Genomic DNA, 20,953 nt, shown 5'->3' with positions numbered 1-20,953 from the left:
CTCAGCGAGGACGTTGATAAAAGTCCATCTGCCCTGCTTAGGGCTGCTCCAGTCCGAGAACTGGTCGTAATGTTCCAGAAATCTCAACCCCTCCCTCTTACACCATCTCTCCAGCCACACATTTATCTCCCTTATCTTGTTGTTCCTGTACTAACATGAGACACCAGGAGTAACCTTGAAATTGCTAACTTTGACGTCCTGCTCTTCAATCTATCTCCAAACTCCTGAAATGCCCTTTTCAGGATCTCAGTTTAATTCCTTGCCATGTCACTTGTTGGAACGTGAACCATCACTTCCCCATCTCTCTCCAGAATCTTTTACACCCACTCTATTATAACCCTTACCGTGGCACCCTGGGAGGCAATACAATATTCTGGACTCATGGTGACAGTAATTAGAACCTTGTTCTTTTCCCGTTATCAGGGAATCCCCAATTACTACTGTGTTTCTGCACTTCAAGGTTAGTTGCCCTCTTCCAAGTAGTAGTCATTTTACTGATATTCAATACGGAATATATGTTTGGCAAATCATCCCCCTCAAGGGATCCTTGCAATGCATCACGCGTCCCCTTCCTACCCTGCCGAATACTAATCCATTTCCTTTCTTCCCCCTTAACTTGATCTGCTCAGTCTCTTGGACATGACGGAGTATCTGTAGCTGTTCCTCAAGTTCAGAAATGTTAAGCTTGTGTTCAAGCAGAGGAACTCCCCCATGTGTATTCATCCTGGAAACACGAAGCATCCACGATCGCCTTTATTGCCTAATGGAGGGGGGGGGGGGGGGGGGGGGGGAGGGGGGCGGTGGTGGTCGGTGCAGGTAGGCTCGTTGGGCCTGGGGGAAGCACTCCTGCTCCTCCGGGCCCACAAGCTGTGCCCTTTCTAGGCACCACTTAATCTCGGGCCTTCCAGCCTCCTTTCATGAGGCGTAAAACAGAAGGCCCGGGAATCCCGGCCTCCCAGGGTTGAAATCGAGAATTCGAGAAAAATGGAGGCCTGAAGCCTCCTTGGAAGGTTTTAAGGCCCGACCCGCCTCCTGGGAGCGGGTTGGTCACCCGCCCCGGTGAAAACCGGAAATGGTCGGGTTGGCGGCGGGTCTGCAATGGTGGCAATATTCAATGCCCCCCCCCCACTCCCGCCCCCAACCCACCCGTTTTTTTACCTTGAAAATTGAGCCCATAAAATCAAAACAACATTGTGATTTGACTTATCAAATACATTTTTAAGCCCAGTGCACCTTAAGACTGAGGCTAAGCTCCATGCTCTATTGGATTCTGCACTCCCCTCAACTCTTGCTGCTCAGGACTACTCCTCTTGCTAGTAGACTAAAATTTATATTCTCTCAACTTTCACAATAACCCAGACCAATCAAAAACACTCCCATTTCATATCTGGATCACCTCCTTCTCCCCTTCAGAAAATAAAAGTTGTCTCACGAAACAAAGATGTAAGAAACAATTTTTCTGGGATGTAGTCATCCAAGTTTTAATTAATTCTGTAGCACCAAAATATGTGTCATACATTCTGTTGTTTTTAGGAAATTTAAGCTGATCAAAAACACTCCCATTTCATATCTGGAACCCCCTCCTTCCATCCCTCCTCCTGGAAATAAGATATCATATGGTGGTTAAAAGAAATGAAAACTATCATGACTAAAGCCACGAGAGATGCACTGGTATATATATATATATATATATATATATAAAAAATGTAAACTACAATAACCACAGCAACAAAAAGATGGGGAAGAATATCCCAGTATAAAAAGTTTTGCTTGGAGAAATTACCAGGAACGCATATCTAGAAAAGTCCGAACTATCAAACGGCATCGGGGTGATACATTGTGTTTGTACAGTCCTATCGTTTCTAGGACCTGAGTTTCAATCCAGGCCAGGCTCTGCCTCTGAAAACTGAGGTTTGGACTGCACTGATTAAAGGGTAAAGGCTTCTCTTTCAGGTTCTTTGCTAAATGGCCACAATATACTGTCAAATAGCTGAAGCATTTAAAAAATGTGCCACACTAAAACACCCGCCTGCCTCTCTGCTTTATTGCTAAATTGCTCTAGATTTATGGGTTTTGTTCCCTCATCTGGCTCCTAAAGCACACATTCCCAAAGGGGATCGGACCCTGGAGCGCTCGTCAGTGAGGAGACGAACTGTTTAGCTCTTCGTCCTCGCAGGGTTAAGCTAAATGTTACAAGCTGTTGTCATGGCAGTTTGTTAGAGAGAGAAGCACAGGACTCACACTGGGTTTGGGAGCCAGAGATGCTGTTAATACCAAATCTGCTGTTACACTAACGCCTTCCTCATCACAAAGTAATGATATACTCTACAGCTCTTGAACTTGATTTTACTGGCCGACTGCCTCATGATAGACATTATCATATTTTAAAACCTTAAAACGGTCCTAGTTATTACTGATGTTGTTACAACAGCATGCTTTACGACACTTTTAAGTTTCAAGGATTTAATTTTTTTTTAAAACAGTTTAAGCTGAGATACAATTGGCCCTCTCCCCATTACCACTCATCACATTGGCCGGCAAAAATGTACCAGATTGAAGAATTAACACCTATACTATGAACTCAGCTAAACGTATCCTCCATCCCCACCAGCCGGAGGTTCCTTTGAGGGGCACCGCGGGCGGGAGCACTTCCGCTCCTCCTGGCCCACAAGGAGTGCCGGAAGAGGCACTTACGATGCGGAGCCGTCAGCTCCCGCCTTCCATTCACTGCCGGGTTTCCCGACCCTGGGAAACCCACAGGGCAGCGGTGAATTTTAAATCGGGCTCCCAACTGCACTGTGGGACCCTGATTTAAATACGTTAATGAGGCGTCCCGCCTTGACTCCCCGCGTGTGCGACGTGTCGGGACGCGATCCCCATATTTAAGTCTTTTACACCCACCCACCTCCCCCCCAACCCTGAACCTCTCCACCCCACCATGGTGGGGTGGGAGGGGGTTAAGTCCGAGGCCGGTGTGTTAACGAGCTGAAAGTGGCAGCTCTCCGGAAGCAGCAAAACTCATCTCCCGCACTCAGTTACCAAGTGCCAAACCCTCCCACAAAAAACACCTATGCAGCGTAACACACAATTAAAAGAGTTCCTACACAACAAAGTTAGTGAAATGGAAAAAAAAAAGCCATGAAGGAAGGGGTGGGTGCGATATCAGATCAAAGGGAACAGAGCCAGATTATTAGCTGTCAAGTTAAAACTTCAAACACTCCACACCCACAACGTATATCGTTGTGTAGAAAACTCAGTTGGGGCTTCCCCCAATGGTTCGTTGCCTAAGGCGGCGAGTAGCTAAGCCATACAAACCAGCAACGTCCCAGGTTCGACTCTCGGTCTGTGCCGATCTCGACTGCATCGCGGGGGGGGGGGGGGGGGCGGCTACATTCGTTCTCAGGTTAGAGAGGGGGAAAAAAGAAAACCCTAAAAGATCCCCCGTCCCCTCCAAAAGCACGTGGATGTAGATGTCGGGTGAGGACAGGATCAGGTTTGGCTGCGATGCGTCCACACGATCAAATAACCTCCCAACACTTACTGTCTGGGTCAACTGGGCAAGGTACTGAAAGGTGACTGCCAGCTGTGAAAACATGGGAGTGAACACTTCCAGAAAGTAGGAGGAGAAAACTGGTGAAAAAAAAAGATGGGAGGGGGAAAACTCAGCAAAGTGATTATATATAATATATGTAAAGTCTCATTACTTGAGGAAAAATCCAGGGATGCAACTGAATGTATGTTGATAATAGTATGTGGTGTTAAACTGCGATTAGATGGTTAACACAATGTCCTTTTCCCAGGTTTGAATCCAGTCTGTGCTGATGGGATGAAAGTCTTCTCTCTCTACCAGCTGTAAGGTGCTAAATGAAATGAGTTGGGCAGTTTCGAACTCAATTCCCAGTGGAAACAAACACAGAGCTCCAACTTGCACAAACCCCTTCATCTCATTTAAAGGTGTGACAAGGATGCTGGTATGGGGCTAAGGCGTGTTGTTAAAAGCAGAGGGAGCTTTATTATCCACCTAGCCTGTGCGTTACTGAACCAGGAACGTTAATATTTGTTGCCGACACCAGAAGTGTAATTTTACAAATTTGTGCTCCCAACGTGGAGCAATGCCTGCCGGGAGGACATATCGGGAATCGAGGCAATTTTCTGTCTATTCTGCTCCCCCGGGAGGGCGTATTGGGAGTTCAGAGGTGCGCTCCCCACAATTTTCTGCCATTAATGGATGGAAAATTACGTGACGGGTGGAAGAGGTGCTTGTGAATTCCTGATTACAGGCTCTGCACCAGGAGTACCAATTCATGAAATTATTCCTTAGGAGCAAGGAATGTGGAAAATGTCCCACTTCCCAAAAAATGACATCCCATACCATAATAAGCAACAAAATAAAAACTTAAAAAGGGAGAGGGGACATTTAAGTTACATCTGTGCTTTTTTTAAAAAAAAATAATGATAGTAAGCCAGTAGTTCATGCTGGTAGATGTACAAGGAGTTTAATAAACTTGCCTGAACACAAATGTTATACCTCGGCGACCTGGGTTCAAATGCAGCCTAGACTAATGCAATGAAAGTCGATACTTTGATGGGTTTGTGCGCAACTGTCTGCCTCGCTGCCTAAATTGCAGTTCACCCACCACTTGCCAGGAGCGCAATTTATTGCCTCACTAAGGGAGGGGTCCATTAACAAAAACAAAGCATTTGCTTCATCCTCTAAGTGCCACTGGTTGCAAATTGCATGCAGTTACTGTTTTCTTAAATATCTGTTTAGGCAGCAGAGTATTATAACACACTTTCTAATATACTATTTGAAAGGTAAATTACACTGATGTTCCATTTGTGCGACCAACCAGTGGCGCGATTTGTGCTGCCTGGCCTGTGATCATCTGGGGGTTGAGGGAGACTTCCCCGCCCTCTGTGGCTTGTGTGTCTCCCTTGGAGGTAGGTGCCTGAAATGCAGAGCCAAGCTGAAGTTTGCCCGCTGAAAGAGCTGGTCTGTGGTTCTTCTGTTTCTGTTACTTACTCTCTCTCTGTTGATGTCGGCCTCTTGCGCTCACTCTTTCTCCATTACTCTCTCTTCTGGCATCCATGTTACTCTCCCTATTTAACATTCTTTGCACATTCTCCCCTTTCCTCTGGGTTTATTCCTGCATACGTTACTACTCTTCCTCTTCCTCAGATTTTCTCTTTTTCTGTATTTGTTCCTCTCCCGTTTCTCTTTTAAGTTTATCTCTTTTACTCCCACTGCTTCTGATGCTTTCTCTTATTAGTCCAATTAATCTCCGCTAACCGTGTGCCTTCCCTTCGGTGATCTGCAAAGGCTGCCTCTCCCTCCAGTGATCTGTGACAACAGGACCAGAGGCAGGGCACTAGAGGGCAGGGAGGAACAGAGTCCCAGTATGTGTGCGCCTTTGATCTCTTGCACATGTGCTGTTCACATCCGACTGATTTGGGCTAGACTCTTGAAGGGGTTTGGGTGGATCTTGTGCTTTTGGGGGAGGGTATATCTGGGTCCAGGCTGTTCATTTATTTATTTTTTTGTGTGGGAGGGAGAAGAGAAACGTTAGAGCAATTGGAAGATTGGATGCTGAAGTTTAGGGTAAGCCGTCATCTTTTTCTTTGAATTATTATTATTGCTATTTTATTCTAATCTGTTAATTATTGGTTAGATATATCATAGGGTGGACGGGGAACTCACAAGCCTGCTGTAACTCAATTTGTTCTTTTGCTATAATGTGATTGGGCAGAAATTTATTTTGGGGAGAAAGGTTGGCGAATAACAAAGTAAAAATAACCAGTTGGAAAGGAGAAAACCGACCAACGATGACAACAGATACTACATGAATGACTTTCAATCGAGAGACATAACTTCTTATAACTAGATAGACCGAAGTATCTGTTCATCAACATGATATCTTCTTTTAGATTCTGGAAAGCTATTTCAGGTTTAGATTACTAATACTGCACCACTCTAATGGAATTCCCCCCATCAAAAATAAAAAATAATATGAAATTTAGATTCTGTACAGAATCATGATAAAGAAAATAAAAATGTTCCCAGTCATACGACAGGTTTAGGGGAAGTACTGAAAACAGAAAAGTAGTCATTTTGATAACCTTTATTAAACAGGTCTAACTGGACAGCTGTTGTGAATTCAACTGGTAGAAAATGGGGGTTAAATTGGTTAACCCCGGAAAATGGGCGCTGGGATTGTGGCGTGGGATTAACCCCGCGCCACTTGGTTGCGATGCAGGCAGCACATAATGTTCGTGCTGCCCGATGATTTCAATGGCAGCTGCGAGCAGCCAGCGCTAACCGCGCTGTTGATTGGCTGCACGCACCAGCAGGGGGCCCCGATATCGGGAGCGGCTAGCACTACTCAAGAGGTGCAGGCTGCCTTTTAAGGGGAAGATGCACTGTGGCTGCAGGAAGAGCTGGAATTTGTTTGGCAACTAACCCTGTGCTGCAGGATAGTGAGGAATGGCTGCGCCAGCAAGGGAGCGTGCACCAAGGTTCTCGGACGGTGCACTGGAGGCCTTGGTGGAAGAGGTGGAGGCACGGATATGCTATATCCACAGGAGGGTAGGGGGCCCTCCAGACACATGCTGGAGAGACAGTGGGGGGGGGGGGGGGCGGTGGCAGACGAGGTCAATGCCAGGAGCATAGCACCACGCACATGGATGCAGTGCAATAAGTTGTTCAATGATTTGACACGAGTGGTCAAGGTGAGTGAGGTCAACTGTCAAGTGGCGTCTCCTACCAACTGCACCACTAGCCGCATCCGCTGCTCCACACACTACACCCCCTCATCACCCACCTACCAACAAACTCTTTCAATCAGTACTCAACTCTTCCAATCAGATGCTTCACCTCACCCGTTACCATTCTTGCAAGCCGCACACCCACAACTCACAGGTCACACACACAGGCAGCTATTCAACCACGACAACCACATCACCCAAACATCTTGCGGGACACTCACTGACACACTTCCCTCTCTCTTGCAGAAGGTGGCGCATAAAAGGAGGCAGCAGGAAAGGCCTCGGGGAGGACAGGCGCGCCTACACATCCTCACCCCCATAGAGGGCACTGTGCGGGCGATCATTGGGCGGTCTCTCACTGAGGCCGTGGCCACTGGCGGTGCTGGGGGTAGTTGATGATGAGGGTCTCTGCATACCTAATCCTCCTTCTCCCTTCCCACTTCGCCCTCGTCCCACAATCTTTTATGATTCACGTGCTGCAGATGGTGTGAGCAAGCAAGTCTTACTTTCTCCTCTCCCCACACCACAACTCAACCCGTCTCCCTTTGTCATTTCAGATACCCAAGAACTGGAACCAGCCCAGTCACAGGAGACAGAGGAAGACGACAGTGATGATGAAGACACACCGTCACTCGATCTTACTCTCGCAGTCACCAGCTCAGAGACTGACACTGCGCGTAGTTTAGAGGCTAGGATAGAGGAGGGATCTGATCATGGTGAGACACCGGGCACAAGTGCACAGGAACCGGGGCGGGGGGGGAATGGATACCACAGGTGCCAGCTCGCCAGAGGGTGAGGTCGCACACTAGTTCTGCGGCAGAGGAGTCAGATGATTATTTTGATGGGCCAGGATACAGAAGGCAGCTGATGGGTGCACACAACCAAATGCTTGGTGCACTGGAAAGCCTGCGCACAACGTCACGAGGCATGGAGTAGTCCAGCTCCAACTTGGCACAGGGCTTTGCACAGAGCTTGGAGCCCATCCTTTCCCACGTGAAACTGGTGGTCACCTCCATCAGCACATCTGTGGAACCCACCTTGATACAGCATCTGATGACCCATGTCACAGCTTCCATTGCAGCACAAACATCTGCCAACCAAGGTCTGACTGCTGCATTTGGAAGCTCAGACTGCTGCTATCGTGCATCTGGGTACCACTGTTGAAAGGGGCTTCCAGGGCAGCACAGCAGTCCAGCAATCTGTTCTCTGGCAGATCACCAGGATTGCTGAGGCGCCGCCCTGGGAAAGTGGCAATGGTGCCATGGAAGACGAACCTGCTGTCCTCTCTCAAGATGACAGCATTCCTGCTCCCACACCATCAGTACCCTTGATGTTGCCAGACTGCTGTCCAGGCTGAGGTGGTGCAGTCTGAAGTCGGGCCCTCCCGGCCCAGAGCTGCTAGAGGTCGTCCTCCAAGGCCATCTGCACTCTCCTCCATTGAAGGTCAGCAGCCTTCCACCACCCATGCTCCAGCCACTGGGGATGCACCTCGTAGAGGCACTAGGAAAGGTAAAGGCACACGAACAACAGGCACTAAGGGAATGCACAAGGGTGAATAGTTTCAGTTTATTTGCATCATTTGATGTGTAAATCTATAAATATGGATTTGAATTTGCACTTGGTGGTGTTTTTTTATTTCTGCGATGAGCTGAGGGAGGAAGCAACGTGTAATCATAAGGAGGATGATTTGATGGTCATGTGGGAGAGAAAAGGTAAGGAGTGTGTGACTGTTGGTGAATGGGGAGGTGTTATAGAATCATAGAAATTGACACCACACAAGGAGGCCATTTGGCCCATCGTGTCTGTGCCGGCCGAAAGAGAGTTACCCGCCTAATCCCAATTTCCAGCTCTTGGTCCGAAGCCTTGTAGGTTACGGCACTTTAGGATATTCAAGTACTTTTTAAGTGAGTTGAGGGTTTCTGCCTCTACTACCCTTTCAGGCAGTGAGTTCCAGACCCCCACCACCCTCTGGGTGAAAAATTTCTCCTCAGCTCCCCTCTAATCCTTCTACCAATTACTTTAAATCTATGCCCCCTGGTTATTGACCTCACTGCTAAGGGAAATAGGTCCTCCGTTAAGGTTACTGGAATCGCTGTCTACCTTGTTGCCTCCCTGTCTCTTCCTCCACTTCCTGCTGCACTTCCTCTTCCATCTCTTCCTCTGGTTCAGGTTCTCGCCGGATAGGCAGTGGCAAGGTCCTCTCATAATGGCGAGGTTGTGCAGCATGCAGCATACAATGACAAATCTCGATACCCGCTCAGCTGAGTACTGCAGGGCTCCTCCAGAGCGGTCCAGGAATGGAAGCGTTACTTGAGGTCACATATGGTGTGCTCGATGATGTTCCATGTAGCAGCATGGCTCTTGTCGTACGGCTGCTGTGCACATGTGCATGGGTTCCTGACGGGAGTCATGAGCCATTTCACGAGGGGATAACCGCTGTCGCCCGGTAACCAGCCTTTGACTTGCCGTGCTGGTTGAAATATAGGTGGCAGGTTGGACTGCTGCAGAACGAAGGAATCATGACTGCTGCCAGGATAGTGGGCATTGGCCTGCATGATGAGCTGCGTGTGGTCGCACACCAGCAGCACATTGAGGGAGTGGAATCTCTTTCTATTCATGAATATGGCCAAGTTCAGTTTTGGAGCACGCAAAGGCAATATGCGTGCAGTCAATGACATCCTGCACCATGGGGAAACCTGCAATGTGAGCAAACCCTCATGCTCGTTTCTGCTGCTTGTCTCTGTCAAGAGGGAACATGATGAATCTGTTTGAGTGCGTACAGAGCCTCCGTGACCTCCCTTATACAGCAGGGCACTGCAAATTGTGAGATGTTGCTTATATCACCAGCAGCAGCCTGAAAGGAACCAGAGCCATAAAAATTAAGCACCACGGTCACCTGGACAGCCGCAGCCAATGCTGTCCTTGCCCTGCTCTGAGGCTGCAGTTATGGCTGCAGCAGTTGACAAATTTCAGTCACGACCTCTTTAGTGAACCACAGCCGTCTGACGCGCTGGTCGTCGCTGAAGTTAAGGTAAGAGGATTGGACCCCGAAGACCCCAGTTGGATATGGCCTCCTGCTGAGTGCCCTGCGCCTACTCCTCCTCCTCCTCCCTCTTCTAGCAGCTTGTCCCGCTATGCGTGGCCTCTCTGCATTCTCCCAGTCATGTTCAATTCCCAGAGGAAGCCCTAGCAGACCACCCATGTCTGGAAGCAACTTTGTTCAGCACAATATTATAAATGCCACTAACAGTACTGCAAGACCACCCTCTATATAACATTGCAACTTTCTCCAAATAAAGAAAACCTCCACAAACACCCACAATTGTATCAGCAGCCAGAATAACTAATCCAGCAACCAACCTGTAACTCCTGCATGATCCCTTTAAATATCACTGATGGGGGGTCCTTCATGCCCTTTAACTCCTGTTCAGCTGTCTGCAGTTAAGACAGTGCATTGGCTGGGGCGGGGAGTTCCAAAATGCCACTGGCTGCTTCAAATCAGCGTTGCACACTGATTTACGTCATAATCTTCCTACTCAACATGCTGCCGGCTTTTGTTAGGTAGTCACCTTTACCAAGTGATAAAGGCCGGAAATGTGCGCGCGCGCACACACCTCGGACGCCATTTTCGGGGTTTAGGCATCCGCATAGCGCCTACAAAAGACCCAATTTAGCCCCCGATATGTTGGAGAGTTTGCAGCATAGCCCGCACTATGATTAGGAGAGTAATCTCCAGCGGCTCGTGTCCTGACAGCGCAAACCCAAAACAAACTCTCTCCATTGCTTCCTGCTTTTTTTTTTTTTTTTTTTTTAGGTATTCAGGACTGCTGCCCTTCCCCTGCAGGCCTATTGGAGATTAATTCAGCGCATGGAGACCAGCTACTGAGTGCGTGGGTGCAGTACCCGGAGAACCAAACAGATAAACATATAACCACCCCTACCGTCCCTGTGGCCGTTTTGGCCAACGTACTTCAAATGCAGCGAGACCATCTCTCCCAAACGCCCAATTGAGCTGAGCTCAACAAAGTTAATATTTCAAGTTCTCTCTCTGGGCCGGTCCAATGAGTGGTGATGCGAGGATGCAGAGCACTGAATCAGCTCTGCTAGCTTAGTGGGCCACAGGAGGAGGCAGCTGATCAAACGGCAGAAAATTATGGTCTGCACTGCTTTTGGTTCCACAGAGGTCTGAGCGATTACATCGAGGCGTGCAGTCAACAGCAGGGAAATGTGTCTGCAGTCACTGGCACGTCCATGAGGTAAAATTATCTTAGAATTATCACTGTGACTACTACTACTGACTTTGAACCACTTTGTTATATATTAGGAGTCGCTATGGAGAACTTCTGAATTCTGGAATAGGTCACCTAACCACTCTTCTTCCTAATGTGACCACAGTATATCTGAGTCACGAGGTAGGTGCTCGGCAGTGCTGCTGATTTGGTCTGACCGGAAGATCAACCAGAGAATATTTTTACGTACCCTGAGTCTGAACATTCCTAGAAATGGTGGGTCTGCAGTACACCCTCAGACTAGAGCCAATGCTAGACAGTGATCATCCCCTGCTACCCTCCCCCTTCACTGTCTCCAGTACAAGGACCAATGCAAAACAAATCCTGTGGAACAATGCTTTAGCTACTTCCTAAGGTGAGTCCCATTCTCTTTTCCCACACACAGGTCTCTTGCCTGATTAAAACTTACCCAGATTCTTAGTGACTTAGTCTCTTTCTTTCCCCCCTTTCCTTCTGCCTGTCCTTAGCTAGTTTATATGTCCCAGGATGACTAAACTTGCCCATATAACAAAAACGGCACTTCATTCATTAATTTATTGAGTGAATTGCTTTCAGATGTTTCAATATGATAAGATGCAATATAAATGCAAGTATGATTGCATTATTATACTACTCTACTGAACCCTGTCACTGCAAAACAAATTGCTTGCTGTAATTTCCTCACTCAATTCAAGATGCAAACATTTTGCACGAGACAATACGTGAAGCTATGTAACAATTTTTAACTCGGCAGCTTGCTCTGCTCTAATGAAAAAGTCAAAAATAGTTCTTTTTAAAAAAAAATTGCAGTTTAGTCTGCTGTAAATATAAAAAAAAAAGTCAGGCATCAGTGAACTCCCCCATAGTTTAAGAGTTTCAAGCTACTGTCCAATTGGCTTCAAAAACACACCTTGGTGCATGTAATGTAAGATTGATACAGTCTTGGCTGTTACATGGAAATTTCTAAATATAGCTTAAGTAAACAGTAGTGTTTAAAGCTGATATAAAACAATACTGCAGTGTCAATGGAGCAATAGTAGCACTGTATAATCATCCATGCTGGTGGGCTGGCTCAGAGCCCAGACATTATTTTCAAAGACTTTCCTCCTCCTTTGGGTCCTCTTCTGCCAGACAGCATAGCCAAGCTGAGAAGGTGGACACCTGCTCCAAACTTCGGTCACTTTTCTGTGCCAATATTCCCTTCCCCTCCAGAAGGTGACTCATACTAGGCTGCAGCTCCACGGGTGTCAGATACTTTGCACAAGTGATCATTATTCACGTGCGAGCCCCGACAAGTGAACGGCAGCAGGCTGTTTGACTGTGAGGACATCACTGCGACACCAATACGGTTCTCCGTCAACATCCGCACACGCAGACTTCGAGCCGGGGGGGGGGGGGGGGAGGGGGGGTCACTGGATGGAAATCAGGAGTAGGAATCCCGGTGATTCTTCTCTACGTAACCTGGCTGAAATCAGCCAATTAGAGTGTGAATCAAACCTGGGACCTTTTGATCTGTACGGCACAGCTACACACGACCTTCACCGAGTGAGCAACAGGGTGGGGGGGACTGCTTCTGTCACTCTTACACCACCTGCTGAGAGGTATGCAAGATCAATTTTGACTGACTTGCTCTCCAATTCTTTCTAGTGCATCTTCCGCAGGTGTCATAACAGATGATGAAACATTATAAGGGGAAAATCACAGGCCCGTATCTAGATTTCACTATTCCAGTTCAGCATATACAGCACCACCCACATGCTTGTCTTCAGCACCTACAAAAGATACTGGTTTTGTAAGTAGAGTTCAGAAGGTATGCACTGGTGAAATTTCACAATAAGTCGACACTTGCACTTTATGTCGTACATATTGAATAGAAACACTGCATCTCAGAATGTCACATGAAGTGAGTTCCCTGCAGGAAATGGGCTGTCTCCATTCTGTAACATTGATTTTGAAGCTCAATATGCAGGTGTCACAATTCCTCCAGTTGTTATAATACAGCATGTTATGTCTCAACATGTAAAAGATCCACTGGATTCAGGTAACCAATTGTCTGAATCTTGCCACACACACACCCCCCTCCACCAGCAATTACTAAACCAAAAAAAGTGTTACTTTTTTTTCCTGTGTTGCTTATGTTAACTGTTTGCTTAGGAGACAGAGCAAATACTGGTTGTGGTAATAAAGTCATTAAAAACTACACAAGGTTAATAGACAGAAGTCTGAATCCAGTACTACCAACAACTGAGACTCTCGACAAACTGATTTGAGAAGTTAAATGTCAGTGTGTTTGCAATGGTGAAGACCCTCGAGTCGGGTCTCCCATGCTGCGAGATGGTGACGTCACTGACAGGAGCGTGCCCCACAGCAGCTCCACCAGAAACACCTGGAGCTGCAATTTCAGGCTGGTCTGAGAATCACAGGGGCCTCGAGAAGCTACACTAAATTTCCCAAGCATCGTCACTGACTATGCAGCCAGGAGCAGCTCTGTAAGAAAGAGCAGATGGGGCCTGCAACTTCCAACCAGCCTGAGAGCTCTCAGGAGCTGCCCAACTCTGCAAAACCAGGATATCACCGGGAAATCACTATTTGAGAGTATTCTGCAAGAAGAAGAAACAAGGGAGGGTGGGGGGTGTTAATTTTCTGCAATTGCGCCAAAAGCACAAATCGCAATGGAGAAGAAATAATGACAGTACACTCGCGATTTTCCGATATGTATTGCCAGCGGGCGATTTGCCTCATCAGCAGCACGAACTCTGAAATCAGTCAAGACCGTATGCTATAACTAACCTCCCTTAAATAAGGTCAATTAAAAGAGTGAAGAACACCAACGCTCTGGTATGTTGGAAGCAAAATGAATTGCTATTGACAGTAGGAGAAAAGCACTGAGGTTGCAGTATTAGGGGAAAAAAAACATATATGCCACAGGGCTGGAGAGTACACGGTGGTGAAACTGGTCTATTCCAGAGGTGCAAAACAGGCTCACCTGTTTTAGACCATCAGTAAAGAAAGTCAATGGCTGCCGATTCACTATGAGCCCGTTTCACACCACTGGCTTAGACCAATTTCACCAACTCCACCCCGACCCGTGTACTTTTAACGGCTCCCTGAGGCAGTAAACTCTTACGGTGCTTTTATTACTTACCTAGATTTTGGGAGAGTGACACCGATCTGACTGACTGTTTATACTGTCCTGTCCCTCTGCTCCCCTGTAGGTCCAGCAGAGGCCAATTTGAAACATTTAAGCCCAGTCTTCCGCAGGGGCACAAAAGACCGGATCTCGGTTTTCCGAATGAGCCACTTTCAATGGAGCATGGAGGCAAACGATAGTCTAGTAAAGAAAGAAAATCACCTGCATTTAGGTAGCACCTTTCACATCCTCAGGACATCGCAATGCGCTTCGCAGCCATAAAGTACTCTTGAAGTGTGGTCACTGTTGCAATGTAGGGAAACATAGCAGCCAATTTGCGCATAAACAGCAATGTGATAAATGCCTGGATAATCTGTTTTAATGGTGTTGGTTGAGGGATAAATATTAAGGCCAGAGCACCGGGAGAACTGCCCGACTCCTCCGAAAGATGGCGCGCCCCTGACAATGATAATAACTGGATGCCTTCCAATTTAAAAAAGAATCCTGGGGGTGAAATTGGTCCAAGCCAGTTGTGCGAAACGAGCTCACAGCGAATCGGCAGCCCATTTTACACCAGGCTCGATTTCTGCTTCATGAGCCCGTTTCACGCTACTGGCAAAGACCAATTTTGCCTCCTTCACACCCCCCCCCCCAGCCCCAATAATGTGTGTGGGCTTGTAACAGGTGCTGATCGTGACCCAGCAAGTCATAAATACTGGCGTCCATTTCATGCTGAGATATCGAACCAGCTCAGCTCTTTGAGATGGCCAAAGACAGAGCACAAACGGCTGATTCAAAGACTCAGGAAAAATAAACCTCCACTACCATTGGCTGAAAGGAGGCCAGTAAGTTGACTTTTGGTAGCACTGCTGATTGTGTGGAACCCACGTGTTCATTAGATTACAAATAGTGTAACAGCACCGTTAAACAGAGCCTCCTTTCGCTCACCACACTCCTTTCAGTGATGGATCATTCATTTGCATTAATGGCTGAACTAACGTTTTTTTTTCTCCCCCCAAGTTAATATTGTTGCTAGCCCCTTATTCTCTTTCTACCCATCTCTATATTCACAGCATCTCTCCTTGACCAGAATAGCGAGACGGTCGAGCCCACTGATGTCTTCACAGATGTTGTCAATACCATCCCTTCGTTGATCCACCAGCAGGCCTGGCTAAGCACTACGGAAGGAATATTCTACGGCCAGTTTTCCTGCAGCTCTAAATCTAACCCACTAGAGCCGGAGGAAACTCAGTGCCGGTCGGTATCAGCTAGCGGGGCTGCAAGCTGTTGTCCTCCTCTCGTTAGCAGAACAATACTCCAGTAATGCTGACTTCCAGTCTGTTAACATGCTAATTTTGAAAGAAGACACACACAACAGCACTACCCATTCATACAAACCCCAGCCATTAGCAGCAGTAATCAGAAAATACAGCATGCCTATAGTCCACCTTGCTATTGTATCTTGCCTCTATTTATAATCAGAAATTCACCTCCCTTCAACTAAGGGGGCCATTCAAATGTTTCATTCAAGAAGTTACTCTGTGAATAAAGAGGAAGCCCAAATATTTAGCACAGCACATCCTGTGGCTAGTGCTTAAAGGAGCTAACTCCAGGATTAAGCACCTTGAATATTAAGTATCTACCTGAGAGGTGCTCCTTAATTATCCTTTTTATTCTGGCTAAGCTATTTTAAATACATGGAGCTTCCTCCATTCACTGCCAATATCTCAGTCTGGTTCTAAACCAACTGGAAACTGGCTCTCTAAGATCAGTGGGGAAATGGCCAAACTCATGTTTTCCTTTAAAAAGGCAGCGCAGAAATGGCCTGGGAACAGACAAAATACATTAACAGTAATTCTAGGAAGGGGGAGGCGTGCTCTTTAGAAAATCCAATGGCTCCGATCACCCGGGTGACTGTACAATACTCTTTTCCTAGCTTTCGGGGGATCTAACAGGGAGCCCTTAGATATTTCAGGAGCATATATACCGGATTTTAAAAACGCACACACTTCATGTGTGAGAAAGGACTAGAAGTTCAAACGGAACTTGGCCCAAGGTTTACCTTCTCTTTCAAGAGCTGAAATCTGAAAGCAATTGTTCTCTAACTCATAACAGTAATCCCAGTAGTAAATGCTGTAGTGATTCAACCGCCTCTTCCCACTAACTAGATACAATTTCCTGTTGCTGTCACTTCTAAGTGTAATTCAGTTCAATAGTTCATTAACTGTAATTCCATCAGTCACTGGGTGTTAAGACAGGACTGCAGGAAACACACACACACACACTGTACTTAAAAAAAAAAAGAAGAGAAAAATACTTTAGGAAGAGAACCACATCTTACCTTGTGATTTTCACTATCTGGCTTAAGAAAAGGGAACTCCCTGTGTTTCCTCTAGATTTGAGTCATGAGGGAACTGGCCATCGTGGTCTCCTGGGTCTGAGGGAGGACTGGGCGCTTCTGTGCCTGCACAAACACCAACCATCCATGTCCAATCCTGTTAGAACAAAAGAGGATCCAAAGTGTAACCTCAATCACACAATTATTAAAAATATCTCGAGAGAAGTCGGTACAGATTTCCTCATTAGACCAAAAGTGGCTGATCCAAGGGGTTTACAACAACGGCACGGCATGCTGGTTTTGCGGAGGGATTTTAACCTGCACACAAATTATTTTTTTTCCATTTCAACTTTGAAGCCATGACAAAATTAGGCCAGTTTTTAACAATCACGAGGAAGAACTCTTCTAGTTGCTGTGTAGCGACGTTGTAAATGATTGAAAAAAAGAACGGTTTATAATGACGCTACACACTAGAATGCGAGAAATCTCCCGTGAACAAGGCATTTCTTTGGCAATTCATCTTAACTGCTAGTGATTTATCAAAGTCCAAACTGAGATTTCAATTTCTCTAACTAAAAAATATTTTTAAAAACCGAAAAATATTCCCAATAGTAGAGCAGAAGTGCTATCTGTAATGAGCTGTGTTACACTATTATTTTAAAATCTTTTAAAATCAAGAAAAACTTAAAATTAAATCAACACCAGGATGCTTTTGCGGCAACGCATGTTACAGTACATGTGCATTAGCAAACCTCCCTTTAATTGCTCACAATAAATCAGATGATGTGCTGTTTTATAAGGACAACAGTGTTATACTCTGTAATACACCATATTGTCTGCAGCTATAGTGCAGATTTTTAGCTCAATCCATCCTTTTAAAGCCACAAAGTCAAATTGCTATTACTAGGCCCATCCTGAAATCAATTAGACATTAATTGCTGTTGGTGAGGAAAGTTTGCAGATTGAAGCTAAATTCTCGGCTCCAAGTCAGAAGAAACCAGCAAAAAGTGACAGGCTCTCTTTCTCTTTTTTAGTGCTTTTTTAAAAAATGTGATGCGGAAATTTGTACGGTGACGATGCGTGAAGACTGTGGGTTCAAGTCCCACTCCAGAGACTTGAGCACAACAATCTAGGCTGACACTGCAGTTCAGTACTGAGGGGGTGCTGCACTGTCAGAGGTGCCATCTTTCGGATGAGACTTTAAACCAAGACCCCCCGACTGCCTTCTGAGGTGGATGTAAAGGATCCCATGGCACTATTTTGAAGAAGTGCTGGGGAGTTCTCCCCGGTGTCCTGCCCAATATTTAGCCCTCAGCCAACATCACTAAAACAGATCAATTGGTCATTTATCTCATTGCTGTTTGTGGGACCTTGCTCTGCACAAATTTGCTGCCGTGTTTCCCACATTACAACAGCAAATACACTTCAAGAATAATTCATTGGCTGTAAAGCGCTGTGGGACGTCCTGAGGCGGCAAAAGGTGCTGGATGAATGCAAGTCTTTCTTTTTCGTAGATATCTGAATTTTTAAAAAAAATAGAAATTGAATTGGAGCCTGCAACAAAGCTTTAAAATGCAAATAAAAAGAACCGGAGTGAGCATCTGTGAAGAGAAATGACAGCTTAACGTTTCAAGTGCAAGACCCTTCTTCCGAAGCAGAGGAAGAGCCTTGTAACCGCATATTCACCTCTCCATTCACATACGTTGACTAACTCCTGCTTTTCCAGCATCTTCTGTTTTTATTTTTTTGCCCAAATGAAATGGGTCATCAAAGCCACAACACCACACAAAACATTAAAGCACAGATACAACCTTTACAAATTCAAATCACTGCAGCTGAAAATAGATTAACAGTTTACGCTCATTTCTCCTGGGGAAAAATGCATTCCTGGGCAATTTTGAGATGAGAAAATTTTTTAAAGGGGGTGCAGGAACAGAGACAAATCTTTGAAAGTGGCAGGACAACTTGAGAAAGACATTAAAAAAGGGGATCCTGGGCTTTATTAATAGAGGCATAGAGTACAAAAGTAAGGAAGTTATGCTGGACCTTTATAAAACACTGGTTAGACCTCAGCTGGAGTATTGTGTTCAATTCTGGGCACCACACTTTAGGAAGGATGTCAAGGCCTTAGAGAGGGTGCAGAAGAGATTTACTAGAATGGTACCAGGGATGAGAGACTTCAGTTATGTCAAGAGACTGGAGAAGCTGGGGTTGTTCTCCTTAGAACAGAGAAGTTAAGGGGAGATTTGATAGAGGTGTTCAAAATCATGTTGGTTTTGATAGAATAGATAAGGAGAAACTGTCTCCAGTGGCAGAGGGGTCGGTAAGCAGAGGACACAGGTTTACGTTGATCGGCAAAAGAGCCAAAGGCGACATAAGGAAACATTTTTTTTTCTTTTACACAGCGGGTTGTAGTGATCTGGAATGCACTGCCTGGAAGAGTGGTGGAAGCAGATTCAAAAGGGTAAATACTTGAAGGAAAAAAAAATACAGGGATATGGGGAAAGAGCAGGGGAAATGGGACTAATTAGATAGCTCTTTCAAAAGAGCCAGCACAGGCACGATGGGTCGAATGGCCTCCTCCTGTGCTGTACCCACTGAGATATTATGAAACCATTCTGATGTTTCTTTTAAGACCATTATGAGGGAGGAACCAGTGAAAGAAAAAGGAGGCTGACCACCAGGACAATTATAAGGACTAATATTTTTCCACCTTGCTTTATAAGTAAAAATGAGCAGTGCAATGCAGCCCAGCGTTACTAAATCAGAAGAATGCAAGTAAGCTCAGGGATGAGTTTGCCCCTTTAGTATAGGGCATGTCCAAGCTCTCTCTTTTTGGGCCACTTAGGCGCTCGTCATGGAGCCTCGGGCACCAAGTAGAAAGTTTAAATCCGTGTTCCCGTTAATTTGTGTGCATCTCAAGTTGCTAATGCTAACTGATCTTGGTATTATGATTTAGGATTTAACAGCCAATAAGGCGATAGTACTAACAGCCCTTTCCAAACCTCCAAGCCCACAAAATTCAAACAAGAAAAGCAGAGGGTAAGACATGCAAGCACAAATAGTACTGGGCTTTTGTGGAATGGGGCTCAGAGGCCAAAAATGACTCACAGGTCGTAACTTGGATAGCCTCCTCTAGGCTGTAACTTGGATTTTTATTTTATTCGTTCATGGGATGTGGGCGTCGCTGGCAAGATCAGCATTTATTGCCCTCGAGAAGGTGGTGGTGAGCCGCCTTCTTGAACCGCTGCAGTCCGTGTGGTGAAGGTTCTCCCACAGTGCTGTTAGGAAGGGAGTTCCAGGATTTTGACCCAGCGACGATGAAGGAACGGCGATATATTTCCAAGTTGGGATGGCGTGTGACTTGGAGGGGAACGTGCAGGTGGTGTTGTTCCCATGTGCCTGCTGCCCTTGTCCTTCTAGGTGGTAGGGGTTATGGGTTTGGGAGGTGCTGTCGAAGAAGCCTTGGCGAGTTGCTGCAGTGCATCCTGTAGATGGTACACACTGCAGCCACAGTGTTGAAGGGAGTGAATGTTTAGGGTGGTGGATGGGGTGCCAATCCAGCGGGCTGCTTTGTCCTGGATGGTGTCGAGCTTCGAGTATTGTTGGAGCTGCACTCATCGAGACAAGTGGAGAGTATTCCATCACACTCCTGACTTGTGCCTTGTAGATGGTGGAAAGGCTTTGGGGAGTCAGGAGGTGAGTCACTCACCGCAGAATACCCAGCCTCTGATCTGTTCTTGTAGCCACAGTATTTATGCGGCTGGTCCTGTTAAGTTTCTGGTCAATGGTGACCCCCAGGATGTTGATGGTGGGGGATTCGGCGATGGTAATGCCGTTGAATGTCAAGGGGAAGTGGTTAGACACTCTCTTGTTGGAGATGGTCATTGCCTGGCACTTGTCTGCGGCAAATGTTACTTCCCAAGTCTTGCTGCATGCGGGCTTGGACTGCTTTATTATCTGAGGTGTTGTGAATGGAGCTGAAAACTGTGCAATCACCAATGAACAGCCCCATTTCTGACCTTATGATGGAGGGGAGGTCATTGATGAAGCAGCTGAAGATGGTTGGGCCGAGGACACTGCCCTGAGGAACTCCTGCAGCAATGTCCTGGGACTGAGCTGATTGGCCTCCAACAACCGCTACCATCTTCCTTTGTGCTAGGTATGGAGGCATAGCTAGCAATGGATAGCCTGCTCCAGGCTGTAACTTGGATAGCCTGCTCTGGTTCTAGTACATTAACTCTTTCTTCAGGTTATCTAATTGTATTTTAAAGATAAATGTTTTGCCTATATTACCTTGTTTGGTAGGTTACTCCAAACATTTATCATTCTGGGTGAGAAGTATTTCTTCATATCTCTTCTGAATTTACTTTTGAGTCATTTCCATTATGTTCTCTGGCTTACTGTGTATTAGTAATAATCTGGGTTTACTGTAAATAGAAATCCTATTTTACC

General features: G+C 46.2%; 1 long non-coding RNA gene across 7 annotated transcripts in view; it reads right to left on the bottom strand.

Moving 5' to 3' along the window:
* LOC137320241 (uncharacterized) overlaps positions 1–20,953 on the bottom strand; it is a 262,223-nt gene that overhangs the window by 107,148 nt on the left and 134,122 nt on the right. For 4 of the 7 annotated variants that reach the window (XR_010962416.1, XR_010962420.1, XR_010962421.1 and 1 more), the window contains one exon: positions 16,502–16,655. This is a non-coding gene — a long non-coding RNA (uncharacterized lncRNA). Of the gene's footprint in view, positions 1–14,175; positions 14,362–16,501; positions 16,656–20,953 lie in introns of all 7 variants that reach the window. The other 3 variants (XR_010962417.1, XR_010962419.1, XR_010962418.1) reach the window with 1 other exon arrangement.

This window comes from Heptranchias perlo, chromosome 3, assembly GCF_035084215.1.
Source record: "Heptranchias perlo isolate sHepPer1 chromosome 3, sHepPer1.hap1, whole genome shotgun sequence".
NCBI lineage: Eukaryota > Metazoa > Chordata > Chondrichthyes > Hexanchiformes > Hexanchidae > Heptranchias > Heptranchias perlo.
Note: the sequence above shows the minus strand (reverse complement) of the source record. Positions and strands in the feature narration are given on the sequence as shown.